Source organism: Argopecten irradians, unplaced genomic scaffold (assembly GCF_041381155.1).
Source record: "Argopecten irradians isolate NY unplaced genomic scaffold, Ai_NY scaffold_0447, whole genome shotgun sequence".
Taxonomy (NCBI): domain Eukaryota; kingdom Metazoa; phylum Mollusca; class Bivalvia; order Pectinida; family Pectinidae; genus Argopecten; species Argopecten irradians.
Genome location: NW_027187914.1, coordinates 12,821 through 22,795, shown reverse-complemented (window position 1 = coordinate 22,795; position 9,975 = coordinate 12,821). Strand labels below are relative to the sequence as shown.

General features: G+C 36.8%; 1 long non-coding RNA gene across 1 annotated transcript; it reads right to left on the bottom strand.

The window, feature by feature from the left end:
- Window positions 1-228: 228 nt before the first annotated feature.
- Window positions 229-9,192, bottom strand: LOC138312726 (uncharacterized). Its single transcript, XR_011207032.1, has 3 exons — window positions 8,502-9,192; window positions 1,696-1,783; window positions 229-1,502 (listed from the first exon to the last, which is right to left on the bottom strand). It is a non-coding gene; the product is annotated as an uncharacterized lncRNA (long non-coding RNA).
- Between the last annotated feature and the right edge of the window lie 783 nt (window positions 9,193-9,975).

Here is a 9,975-nt window from a genome sequence, read left to right as displayed (position 1 = left end):
CTCGCTGTTGGAAATGAAATTACCCTATTTTACATTAACTACAATTTATACTATCTGGCCATACTAATTCCCCAACAACTTCATTCTGTGTTTCTTAGGCTTATACGTATAGCGTTTTATGCCTCGGTGCTGAAATAGAGTTTTCACCATGTTTCTGTATAAAACGTTTTCTCTGCCACGAATCATTTTTGTGTAGATTTACATTTTATCGTTGTAATATTTAAAGGTGACTGTCATCCTTACGTTAGGAACAGTTAAGACATACATCCTTGGAAGATCTAATTCTGCGAAAAGCAGCAATATTACGCCTACTTTTTTGTTGTGACCTAATCGGCTAAATGGAAATAGAAAAGTCATTAGAGAAAATAAAACTTCATTACATTAACAAAATCTATTACACAGGACAGATAAAGCATTGCAAAACATCAATATATGTATACGTAAATAACATGTTAACCAATTGTTTCTTCAAGTGAGATCTAGTTTGTACATTTTTTTCTGCACGAAGTATAAACGAAAAACATTTTTGTTTCCACATAGAAGATGATTTATAAACCTGAAATGAGGAATAGTAATACAACTTAAACTACATACATTTTTTACTTAAATTGCATCCTTGACGTTGAGCGTGGACTCTTATTCGAAACAAGAATGGTGCATATTGGGTTTCAAAAGTCACTAAAGCAGCAACACCCGTAGGCAGGTTAAAACCTATCGTCAGGTGACACGGATAAAAATGATGGAACGAAAAAAACAAAAACCAGAAAACCATGGAAAAGTAGATCAGGGTAAAAAATATCATCTAAAGTTTGGACGAATTTCAACAAGGGAGAGAGACAAAGGGAAGGAAAGGGAATTCCATCTCTGTAAACTGGGGAGAGTGACAGTGGTAAAGAATACAAAGTAAAACTTGAAATAACTTCAATCCTGTCATCATATTTCCAAAAAGGAAAGGAATGTTATATGGCATACTGTCGCTAAGGGGAAATGTTTGGAAGGCGCAAAAACATCCGGATTTTCTGGTCACTCCAAACGGTCAAGCATATACTTACGCTGACCGGAGACTTTCTAGTGTTATCGATATGAACTGGGATTCTGGATCCAACACTTGAGCTAACACGGGCACTTCCGGTACTGGGAACATGTACACTACTACTGTTACTACGGGTACGTGGAACTGCTAGCAGAGTAGCTACGTCAGTTCCGGCCCGGACTCCACCATAACTACCACCAGTGGTCTTGCCGTATTGTGGTGCAGCACTATATCCCGTACTTGAATGATACCCACTGCTGAAAGAAGTTCCACCACTGTAGGGAACTGCAGACTGAGGAGTCGCTGCCCTAGAGGACCCAGCACCGAAACCTACACGCCCACTAGTCGAAACTGACCGATTCGTCGAACCGGAATTGGAAAGACTAAGGGTATTTGGGCGAGCTTTACCGGAAGAAGGGACACCATGAACGCTGGGACGTGAAGAACTAACAGAGTAACTTCGACGACGCTGGAGAAAAAGAAATAAACTGTAGCATATGATGATGACACAATCATCTCCATTTTTCTCGAAGGGTAAGGTTTTATTCGGAGAACATCAACATTAAAAATTCATTTCATACAGATATCAGATAAAGAGAATTTATTATCAGTTCATAATTATACAAAATGCCGCGGACCTCTCAATGAAAACTTTTGTTTACCATTCTATTGGTGGTCCGGATTGTAGATGGCGTCTTGATCAGCCCTTTAGTTACAATATCCGCTGACAGGATGGACTCCTGGATATACCTGAACAAACACATTTTAAGTGATTTGGATGGAATAGTCATTTTAACTTGCAGTTTTGGAAATGTTTTTGTCTGAAAATGTTATTATGTGCAATACAATAATCATTTAGGTAAGAATTGTGTTCGCCAACGTTTTTACTGCTAATCTTGTTTAGGGGGGTAAAATGATCAACATCTGGATATTGTCTTGGATGAGCCAATATGGTTCCGGTAATAGCTTGTCGTGCGGTGCGATATATCAATCTATAACCAATCTTACTTCACAATGTTCCGATATTTAACATATTGTGTACGATATCTCTTTTTATGTATCAACATTTTGAGAGTCATACGTGTAATCCTTAGGTCGTTGAGTGTACGAAGAACTCACTAGGTTTAAAAAAAACCCAGACACCCAATGTTTACCTCTTGGAAGAATCTCGCTACACTAACTTCTACAAGTGGACAAAGTATTTTTATATTACCAAAGTATCTCTTACGAGTCTTGTGTTAAACTGCACTCCCTGACCCTGGGAGTTAACTGGAGATATAAATAAGTACAGGAGGATAAACAAGACGTATCAGCTGTTTGTCTATTTTGTAGACCTAATTAGCGTATTACACAAAGCCTGTAAAACAGTTATACTTTGCTACCATGTCTCGTTCGAGAATAGACTGGACCAACTGTTTTTTCTTGACTTTTCTTTTACTGATATAACTTTACAAGAAAAGAACTTATAGAACTACCATTTCGTTTATTGTAAAGTTATACTAAATTACTTAGAATTTTATTTTTGTGTGTTTTATGTTTGTTTTATTTTACACCTTATTAGTACAAATGTCGTTTAAAGACTATCGGGTTTATGAGACCGAGAGAAACCAGAGTGCTCAGAGAAGAACCGTCGACTTACAATAACTACATCATACGTAACAACTGTCCCATTTGGGTTTCGAACTAGCAACGCAGGTATGTTAGACCACCGAACTACTCAGCCACCGAGGCTGCCCTAATTTTCGAACCTTTGGAATATATTCTACTCAGGTGTACATTATATTGTATATTTATAACTGATTGTTGTGCTTTGGGGGTATTTGGGTACTTTTAATCAGTTTCTGAGTAATGCTAAAAGTTGAATGTTATGTATATCAATACATTTATATAACGCCAATGTTCTATATTTTATATACTTTCTGTCTGTATTTCTGAACTAGAACTTTTGGCAACATGAGTTCTGAAATCGTGATAGTATATTTTATAAAACTGGAACAACGATAGAAACACATACTGTTATTCCACCTATACATATCTCCGATAATCTATAGAGATATCCCCGCCCCTCAATCTCCAGACTTTAAAACAGGACTATCACGGACTAGGACAGACACCAGATTGGACCAAAACTAAAAACCCAGTTTGGTGTCTGATAGCCAACCACTAAGTGATGGATTTGTTGCCAAGTAGACGGGAAAACGTGTCGTCTGCCGGAAGGTTGGAAATCAAAATTTGACGTTCATTATCATAACGGTCTGTACGGCGCATATTTCGGATACTATAGAAACCCATATGTGTGTCGTTCTCATTTTAAATTTCCGAACAATACACACCCATTTTATTTTTATATCTTTTTCGTGTTTTTCCTAGGTTCTTTATTTATCTAGGTAGTTTTGATACATTTTATGAATCTTGTGAATGTCTATATGCACTTACTGTCACTAGAAAATCAAATATGGCTCATTCATTAATGAAGCCAACGTAGGTTACTCTAACCTATATTTTGACCTTTAATCTAGACTGGGCAAAGTGCGATTCATGTAGCAAGTGGGTGCACTTGGAATGTATTCCTACTTCCCATGAAGTAACTGTGCCGTTCCAATGTCACCTGTGTGGTTAAACATTGTTCACCACGGGAAGTTAGAGAGATGGTCGTTTAATAGGGTTAAATTATATAGTGAAAATGCTTGGGGGGGGAATTGAAGTTGTCGTTTAGAACAGAGGGTCGCTTAATACAGATGGTCGTTAGTACAGATTCGACTGTACTTCAAAATAAGCACTCATGACACTGAGGTGTTAACAAATATTACTTATTTATAGGCGATGTAGTATTTTATGTTTTAAAAGTAGACTACTCTGGCCTAGATTTTGACCTCTGACCCAGATAAATCTTAAATAAGGGCACATCCCCGATATATGGGTAATGATCACATTCCAAAAATAAAGGATAATCGAGGGTTTTTTCAAAATAATTTTAACTTTACTTGAGGTTCCGGATCGTGACAATAAAAATGACCACATTGCACTCAATAATAATGCACCCAGGGAAAAATTGGTTGATCACGAACAACTTAAGCGCAAAGCGAGTTTTATTCTTGTCTAATTAAGTCTGTTAGGGAGGATATTTCTCGAAGGTTTGTAATCAATGTTTAGTCTATGTTTTGTAAGAAAAACTGGGTGAGTCAATTAGAAAACCGAATCAAACGCTGCTGTAATAAACTGCCTAGAGTAAATGCCGGATGTTGCAGATTTCTATGGTGAAAAAAGCATGAGTCAGAATTCTGATAAATATTACCTCTGTTTCTAAGAACCCATTTTATATTCTATATTACGTGTTATGTTAGTAATTTTCTGATTTTCGTATGTTAAACGTCAAGATCAGAAGTTATCGTTTAGTAATTAAATGAAATACATTTTAATTAGCCTACTAGTTCTAAATGGCGACTAAATTGTCGAAATACAAACTTGACAGATGATAATTGGAAGCTAATCAAAGTGCTAATAAATGACCGCACGTGGAGAGACTTCAATAAGGTTTTATTTTTCAAAAAAAAAAAATGTTTTAAATTGAAATAAACTTTGAATCACATATGTTCCATCGGGAATATTGCCGCGCCATCAACTAAATCTCGCAATAGACTGATATATCTTTCACAGAGCTATAGCTAGTGTATTGGGGAAATAGCTCTAATGTAGTCTGTGAAAAAGGATAATCCAAAGATGATATTTTCTATATATACTGATTTATTACAGTCGGGTGCGGAGCGGAGAAATATCCAACTCTACACTTCCAAACCTAGGCCTAAAGTGAATATACAAGTAATACAAAATGATAATATACAAAATATACAGGAACAAACATGTAAACAGCACTTAGTCTAAACGTGATATACAATAGTCGCTAATTAACTGACGCAAGCGTTACCGGTATTGAGAACTGCTAAGAAGGATTAGCTAAAGAAACACAGTTAAATACGTTATAGCAATACATCACTATAAAGAAACGGCTATTATTTTCAAAATGAAGCTTTGTATTTTACTTCTAAAAATAGAATATTAAGTATGTTCGAGTAGATTAAAACAAATAAATAACATCAAAAATGTCCGAATAGGAACCTGTCATAAACCGCGTGACATATCTGTTTGAAAAAAATATGACATGACACGAATTGTCATATAAATAAAGCTCACATCATGGGTGATGTATTGATACAGTATGTATATGACCATGTGTGAGTTGTTGGTAACGATACAGAATGGCTAGACTGTAGATATATATGCGGAGAGATAGAACCCAGGTGTGAACAGGCCATGTACTTTATATATACCTACTCCAGTATGTTTGTATCTGTGATTAGATAGACAGCCAAGTAAAAACAAAGGGATCAATCCGGACCAGCCGTCCGAACCGTGTTTACGTTGCCCCTTGTTGATATGACCGTCAATGATAGTTGTTTTGGGTGCGTCAGGTACATATTTTGATATATCAGAGTTACTTCCCTTCGTTTTAGTCCGCCAGAGTGGCTAAGATGTCCCGATATATTACCACAAGCTCTCCAGCTCTGGGTCGGGAGTTCGAATCTAAGTGGGGCAGTGCCAGGTACTGACCGCTGGTCGGTGGTTTTTCTCCTGTTTTCCTCCACCAACAAACCTGGCTCGTCCTTACATGACTCTGGTTGTTAAAAGAACGTTAATCTAATAAAAAAACGCCAGCACTGACGGACTGAAGCGAAGGGAAGTAACTGTGATCGATCAGAATGTTTCAGAAATTTTGTGATTCAGCCGCAAACCACGAAAGTACTTGTGCCTATCAAACTTTCGCTATTTCTTCATTACAATATGGTGATAAGGAAAGTAAAATGTACTAGGAAATTGAATTTTGTAGTTTGGCTCATTTTTATCCAAGAGAATTAGCGGTATGTAAATTTTATCTACCTAATGTATTTCCTACAATTGTCGTAAACAGTTCATTCGATATATTTTGGTACCATTTTAAATTTCTTATTAAAGAATAATTCAATCTTGCTTGAAACAATCATCTAATAACATAACAAGAGGCTCACGGGGTCTGTATCGCGCACCTGTTTAGTGTAGGAAATATCACAAAAAGCTTAGACTTACAATGTACACCCAAACATGGGTATGCTACAAGACAAATATGAGTGATATTCATTACTTAGGTTAAGAGAAGATGTATGAGCTAAAAATATCAATGTACAACACTAGATTTGCAGATAAATGGTTTATTCGAGAATACATTTAAACGAAAACAATACTAAAATTATAATGTTTGATGTTAAAATTAAGCATCACAAATATATTGAACCATATTTTATCTTCATTTCACGGTAATAACATTAAGAAACGTTTCAATTATTTCGCGCTTCTTCGTTGACATTTGAATAAATAACTACTATTTTAAATATAATTGACTAAACCTCAATGTTTAATATTTACGTCTTTCGCCGTTAATTATTCAGGTTTTTTTTAATATACCATAAGTGCATGTCTTATCTATTATCTCTTGAAGTATTTTATCATCGGTGTCAGATTTAGTAGATCAAACGTTTATTAACAGTGCATGAACCTGCGAAAGGCATGTGTCGAGACGATAAAAATCTCTTAACTGCAGGTCCTTTTAATTACTTTGTACGTTTTCTTCTCCGTCCAGTACACAAAAGAACTGCACAGCATCAGGATTGGCACCTATTGGATGTCGGCGAAACACTTAATCGTCTCTCTACTGCGCACATCGAAAATACTAACAAAACAGTAACATTCGTTTAGTATAAGTTGGTGTCTATTTTGTTAATTTCTATTAATATAATTCAATTTTAGCGTATCTAATAATAGAATAAAACTTGATTAATACATAAAGTGCATTAAGTGAAACAGACCCAGGCTGCTTCATTACTTGATATAAATAATAATGCATATTTTTTCCGATTTTTTTATTTTGCGTTTGTAATCATTATTTTTCCGACTTTTAGTGCGATGTATATGACGTTCCTGAAACAGTGCCTTTACAACTATAAAGAAACGTATACTTATAGAATCAATAAGAATCGGTCACAATCGGACTTGCCATAAAAAATGAGCCAAAAGGCCGGTACTCGATTAAAGCGAACGAAATGCAGATTTTTCTGTCAGAATATTTTTTACCTAAAATAAACATTTGATAATACTTAAAAATTCTAATATTTGATGGTTATATTATCCGTGTCATAATTTTGATATAATGATAACCTAACCGAATTTTTTTGTGGGTTAACACATTAAAATAATTATATAGTGTTTCCTAACGATATATAGTACTTATCGAATCCTGAACCTAAGTCGTGGTACCTTATATAATGGTAAGGTAAGTTAAAACAGACTTATAGTCTGTGTACCGTAACTACAACAATGAGGAGAGACATCTGACAATGATTGGGGAGATTACACGGGCTAACTACAGGACGATATTATCTATCTGTGTATACACCCAAATATCCACCACCTCTAGACCCTCATTAGTAACATGATGACCGTTCCCAATCCTCGTGAAGGCCAAACTGACCACCCACCCCCCCCCCTGGTCGAGACTGTCCTAGGGAGATCGATGGAAAAGAGATGGACACCAGATGCTATTGATTTTTATCGATATAAAAGGGAGTTAACCAATTTTTTTGACGGTTTTACAGTGACAAAATATTTCATGCCTATCACCATGTATTTAGGCGTAGCGGATAGAGTTAATTGATGGCATATGTTGTAAGTGCTGTCTGCCAATAAAGATCATATGTCAGCTAAAACGATCCTGGTAGGCTCATATCAATATACATTACAACTTTCGAAATGGACATTTCGCAATGGATCGCACGCGAAACTGAAATGAATCGTGAAATATCGTTTATATAATTTATTTCGCGACCGCTTTTTGAATATTATATATATTATATAAAGAACAAAATGTTGTGTTAATACTACATATTATCATATAGGAAAGTAATTAAATCGATTTTGCGGTCGGGTGATAAACGTAAGCGGAATGTCGCTCATGTAAGTTTGATGCGTCATGTTTGGCAACCAGTAAATTCTGGGAGACAATATCAGATGGTGAAACCATTACATCATATATACATACGGAATCATGTTATTGATACACAATCAAGAGGCTGTTTGATTTATTTTTATTCCATGTCGGATGGAATGCTTCCTTACATTTGACAATAACGAAAAGAAATGTTCTCAAGTCGGTTTCACAATTCTCATAGTCGTTGCAGCAGTTAAGTTTTATCTTTTTTCTTCTATCATAAACGGCGTGAAATATGTACTTTGCTGATTTCAAGAGCGATAGGCAGATTCCACCAGAAAATGGTTGTAGGGAATATCGAGTTTCTGATGGCTGGGTCCTACAGCGCATTAGATATACTTATAATAATTGTGATCTCCATGGATGTGACACAGGGGCGTGTTAACTACTTACCGAACTGCCGAGGTCCCGGGAGTACCGACGGGTCATATTATTTAAAGTCCTCTTCGGGGATGGGACGGAGGGGCCCGGTTAAAACAAAACGTCTGTGTCACATGTTCGTGTCCACTATTAATGGCGTCCCTCCGTTCTCCGTCCCCCTCCCGACAGTTTGTCAGCACGTGTGGGTCAGATGCACGAGATTAACACGTAGATATACAGTGAGGAGACAAACACGCGAGCTCTATGGCACAGCACCAGTACAGCACACCCTTACTCTGTGTATTGAGTCTTCAGACTGGCGGTATAAGCACGTGCCTTCTCTACACATTTACCATCACATTCAAATACACAAAAATTGATAAGTTTTTTTGGTGTAAAGTCGACTTGAATAACTTTCAAAATGTTCACTGTGGCGCGGGTTTCTTGTATAATAGCTTCAGATGCTGACTGGGATAGCGATTCCCGGCGCGAACTCGGAACGGAATGCCACAGCCAAGATAAGCACACTCCATTGAAGATACAAGGCTTATAGCATTAGTCTGGCGTTATGATCACGTATCAGTTGATATGCCCCATCTTTTCCTCTCACGCGCATTCCCGTGTCAGTAGCTCTGAACATACCTCCCCGACCCCACGGCTGACATTTCTCCTGTTAAGACTTGTAAAATTGTAAAAGATTTCCTTCCTAAGAATAAAACAGACTTTCTGGGCAAGTTTGTTTGTTGCTACAAAAACTCTGCTAGTCAAAACGTTTGGCACAGCATCTGACACGGGGAGGGTAGCAGATTTCGGGGTAACGGGGAATACACAGCCTCTCACTAATTAGCCCGTATTGTGAGCCCTATAGCGCTGGGGAGGGGGTTTATTACTGAGCAACATCACGTCGAGTTTGACGTATAATTAACATATCACAAGTAGGCATTTATTACCACCATGATACGGACTGAATGGTTGTTGTTGGTGGCGACCTTTAAAAACACTATCAGACGGTACTGTCCGCCACCCAGCTCGACTTGTGTAAAATATACGGAAAGTGAAACTAAAATCCGAGGCATACAATGTCAGATATGTTTGCCAATTAATACAATCGAGTAAATCAATTTATAACTTAATAATGCATACGTTTTCTAGACATTTTCATTTTTTTTCTCGTCATAGAATAACGAAACAATAAACGGAAAATTGCACTACATTGGCAAAATAAACCATCGAGAAACGTTGATCCAATATCTATGTCAAAATGAACCACCGAGAAACGTTGATCCAATATCTATGTCAAAATGAACCACGCAGAAACGTTGATCCAATATCTATGTCAAAATGAACCACCGAGAAACGTTGATCCAATATCTATGGCAAAATGAACCATCAAGAAACGTTGATTCAATATCTATGGCAAAATGTACCATCGAGAAACGTTGATTCAATATCTATGTCAAAATAAACCATCGAGAAACGTTGATCAAATATCTATGTCAAAATGAAC